Below are 5,194 nucleotides of genomic sequence, written 5' to 3'. Positions count from 1 at the left end.
ACTCGTCGTGTACGTTAAACACAACATCAGTTATATGGAAGGTGTCAGACCACATTAATCTCAGTGCCACCAACTCCGTGATAGCGGTCCGCCTAGTGTCATGATGCATACTTGACTCATGGGCTTGTTGCACAAAGAGAATGTTCACGGTCAAGGAGATCCCAAACTTTTCTACATGTGTTGCCCGTCCAAGGCTAAAAGTTCACGTGAATCGCTATATGAAAATTCTTAAGATCTTGCAGAAACGGTGTTCTTTTGCTCTATCGGCAAAATGACAGGGCAAAGAATTTGGTCAATGTAACGCTATCGAAGGATATGTCATTTAAAAACATTGGATCTCTTATGAACTGACCACGGATGACGCTTCAAACTATGAAGCTACCACCTTCAAACAGTTCGACCCCTGCCATGTAACCCTGTCTCTTGTCCGCTAAGTCTGCTTGTAAGGGCCATGAGCCGGGTGACTGTCGGTAATGGCGAGACTCCTCTTGCCTTGCACTGCTCCTTATACTGGTCTGGATGTGAGGGAACAGAATACATTAAACTGACACCAACTCCGTCATAGTGGTCCGTTAAGTGACATTTATGCATAATTTTCGTCCCTGTGGACATGTTGCATAAAGAGAATGTCCATGAAAAATTAGCCATAGACGTCTCTAACTGTGGTGCAGAACAATACATTTCCAACAGATTTGTATTTGTTGTGTGAAAGAAGTCACAGTGAATCGTTTGTGTATGAACACCACATTTATAACGGATAAACGTCTACAAAATTAAAGGTTAGACCTACGTTACACAATAATTGCTGATGAACACGTGGTGTCAATACAGACACCGATTAATGAAAACATGCTAATTGTACAGTCGCTTTAGCAGATATATAATGCAATCACTTCTGAAAATTCAATTGAAAAAAAATAGTAGTTCACTGCATGCACACAACGTGTTGCAAAATGTTGCTAATTGTGCTTGCTTAAAAAAACTAATTTAAAGGTATGATTTATTTTAAGGGAAATTTGAACCATGAAAACACATTTCTAAAGACAGATCTATTTGGAAATTACAACCAACTACGATGCCCTAAAAAGCCCTTGATTTTTCTTGGCTTTCGTCTTGGTTAAACACTGCATTGTCAAAATGGAGAATGTTTTTAGTCCTTAAAGATTTTGTTCTGTCAGCATTAAACTTGAAACCGTAACCACATAAACTGAAGCAATATTTTTCACTACTTTCTATTAGGTTATATGTTGCTTTTGAGCATGTGAGTGAGTCCTGCTTAACAATGTACAATAATCTGTATCGAAACGTCGCACTCATGAAATATAAGAAAATGTTATCGATAAAGTTTGTTCAGTAGTGTGTGAGTTGGTAAAGTATTCCTAGAATATCATTCCAGGGAAGGGAATCGATTTAGGTCTAAGACGTTAACCATTTCGGTGAAATACTTTGGCACGGGTAGGAGGCTGAAAAACCAAGAAACATAATCAGGTTGAACCGGCATTCGAAGCCGAATCAAACGTTTTTGGCAAACTAAAGGAATGCAACTGCGGCAGCTCAACTTGACAACTTGGCCACCCGTTACCCGGCTTTGTTGAGAAATGATATTTAATTTCAAAACACATGGGGGAACTGCTGAGGTATGAATAAAGAATGCCATGTTAGTGCATGCTATTGAATCCTTACAAAGTCCAACTTTAGTTGTTCAGCTCTTTGTAACATATGTCTTATTTGAGATTACTTTTTCCCAGTAACTGAACAGATTATAGTACTTTTGTGGGTGACTCCCAACCAGGATTCGAACCAACTCTTTCAGGATCTTTGATTTACCTTTGTGGAAACCACGTTCACACTGCTGGCGTCCATATTTAGCCAATGCTGTACCCCTTGGTGTTGGCTATATCTGGAAGCAGTGCAGTTAGAAGGACACTAGGAAATGATTCCCCACTGAGAGAAAAACGATTACAAGATGTCTGCCATGTAACGTTACACCTGTACCAACGGGGAACATTCATGCAATATTGTTTCTCACTCCTCATGACAAAAATGCGTTCCCCAGAAAAACTAGTGACCATGTTCAGTATTTTCATATTCGTCTGTTTGCTTTGAAGGACTGTTAAAAATGGAAATGGCCTATGCTATCTCACAGCATGAACAAGCCTGCGAAATCATCTGCGTTTGAATCAACTAGTATATTACACATATAAAACAATATATATTCTGCACATTTTCTATTTCACAAGAAGATTCAATGTATTGGCTTTCACTTGAAAGGTCAAGCTATCAAAGCAAATAGAGCTTGTTTTATCTCACTGAGACATGTTTGGTAATCAGGATCATAAATACGTTACCCAGAGGAACATAGCAAGAACGTCTGAATCGCTAATTGATTGTTACAGCCAAACTGGGACAAACGTAAGTATTATATGTCTTGGGAAATGTCACTTTGTCTGGAAGGAGTCAGATGCATTTCACAAAACGTTATCATTTATCTTATGGCTAATGGTTGTTGTCTCCTATTGGTTAGATGTCAGTCTAGACGCGATACATAAACTTGCCTGCATCTTTGGAGATGCCATGCCCTACCTCACACAGCGCTCTTGTCAATTTGTGACTTCCTTTTAGACCAAGAGACGCTTTTGTACTTTAGAATTAAGTAGAAGGCAAACTATTAAGTGGCAACACTGGCCTTTTGGCCATACATCATCACATTGTGTTGCTACTATTTGCAGTGTGGGGCAGACTATAGACAAATACCAATCCCGTGTCTCTGTGTGCTGGATATAGCATACATGACCCGAACCACGAAACCGTGGAAGACTATGAGTTAACTTCAACTTTCAGCTTGTGGACATTTATTAAAAAACCGCCAGTAAACTAACCTATTGATGATGGAAGATGTGCTCGTAGATGATTAATGACTGAAGAGAAAACCTAAACACTATTACAACGTCTGGACCTGACGTTAATATCATCCTGCAGGCATACGTAAAGCGAGTCTCCGTATGAACATAGACGTATTGCTGTCGCCTGACTTGGCAGTTCTGGAGGACAGAGTCAATTCACAGACGGTGTCGAGGTGATAATTGACCACATTTTGAGGCTCATCTGCAACATCATGGTCATACTAGACAGTCACACCAATGCAGGCATTCACTGGCACCAAGATGCACGTCTTTTGCTAATGTAAGCGTACGTTGTTCCAAGAGAGTAATAACTAGGTACACACAGACAGGTTCGTTAGCCTAAATCCCAAGGCTGACTCAACATTCGCCATAACAGCTACGAGGGACCTTCTGTGTTTGTTTAAGGGAATGTGGACAGTGAGTAAATAAGATATCGATGTTGATATCAAGGTCACAGCATAGACTACTCCAAGGCTTCGTGTATATATCAATGGATTATTGAACATAACTACAACAAGTGGAACTGAAATCCATTGAAAACAAAACCCCACTGAGCAACGATTTGTTCCTGATCCAGCTTCTGCTCGACCATCAAAATATCAAAAGTCAGGCTCTGGGACGACTGATTTCTATGGTATTTGCTTCTTACGCTTAGGACGAAGAATAGATAACATATTTTGTGCCGGTTTCACTCGGTCGCAATTATATCACCTTGTTAACAATCGTTCAGTTATGACCATTGCAGAAAACTTAGCAAAGCAAACAAATTAGTTTTATAACGCACGGCTGTCTCCAGTGTTAGATCCAGTGTTTAAATGTCCACCAAGTACGATGTCGATAGAAAACACTGTAAAACGAAATATCGAGCAAGTACATTTCTGTGATCCAAGCCACCAACTCTGCACAGATTCAACGTTAAAGGTTAATGCAATTGAGAGATTCCGTGGTATATGTGGGTTTTAGATCTATAATTCTGAAGGAAACACAAAATGCCAAAATTGAGTGATGCCGCCATGTACTAACAAGAAATTCGACCATTACTGCCCTTCATGGAAGTGTTATTATCAGTGTCAGTGGATGAGGGAGTTTTGTATTTGAAAACGTTCCAGTACAATAATGTTTTGGGACATAGTAATTGTTTTGAAAAATATAAAAATACAAACGTTTCATGTTTGAACGCATAAAGTTCCTCTTTAGTCGTATGTGGCAAATGTTAATGTTTCTACTGCTCATAATCTCCTGCAGTTATCATGTACTTTGTACAACGATTGCAGCGGTGACCTCCACTGAGAGTTGATGCTACTGTTAGACAACATTTACGTTTCGTTTCTTTTGTGATCATGGTAATTCGATTTGACGTTTGACGCGTGGATATCAGAATGAAATACAAGTTGGGATATTCTGTAGCAATGACGTGTAAATACAAGCTTCATGTGAAAATACCTCAATGACTTGTCAAGTAATAATAGGCTATGTAAAGAATAACATAATTAACAAAATTGTATGGTAAATACATCGATAATATGTAACCAATATTGATTTGATTAATCATTTGAAGAAGTTTAACTGTATCACCGCTAAGGAACACAATAAGTCCACTTGGCTTTGAATTAAGGCTTAGCAGAGTTAGGACAATTATGACACAAGAGCATCACCAGGTGATCGACATAAGACCTTTCTTACACTGTGACGAGGTGCGTCATACTAGCGAATCTAGCATATTTGATGCACCATCCAAACACGTTTCCTCTGAATACCATAAATGGTTTCTTTCCGAGGTTCATTCGTTCACTCTGAGTCGTAAGAGGCGACTAACGGGATCAGGTGGTCAGCCTCGCTGGCTTGGTTGACACAGGTCATCGGTTCCCAGTGCGCAGATCGATGCTCATGCTGTTGATGACTGGATTGTCAGGTCCAGACTCGATTATTTACAGACAGCCGCCATATAGCTGGAATATTGTTGAGTGCGGCGTAAACTTAACTCACTCACTCACTCATTCACTCTGGAATCCTAAATACGACCTCCACCGTAATACTGCTAGAATATAGTCAAAAGCTGCACAAAACCAAACTCACACACTCACTAAATACGACCTATCTCAAATCTGAAAAGCAAACGTCAACGTTAAAATTCACAGGCAGAACAAAACCATATACGACATGTTCCCACATACAGGTCACCCAGTTGGGCGATTCGAAGTTTGAAGCTAAATGCTTAACCTCTGCGTACCAAAAGAACCCAGGTTTTATATTCGTCAAGCGTAACACGACTCAGTCCCAAAGACTCTCCA

Source organism: Haliotis rubra, unplaced genomic scaffold (genome assembly GCF_003918875.1).
Source record: "Haliotis rubra isolate DU_JTF1 unplaced genomic scaffold, ASM391887v1 Scf321, whole genome shotgun sequence".
Taxonomy (NCBI): Eukaryota; Metazoa; Mollusca; class Gastropoda; order Lepetellida; family Haliotidae; genus Haliotis; species Haliotis rubra.
The sequence above is the reverse complement of the archived record's forward strand: the minus strand, read 5'-3'. Positions refer to the sequence as shown.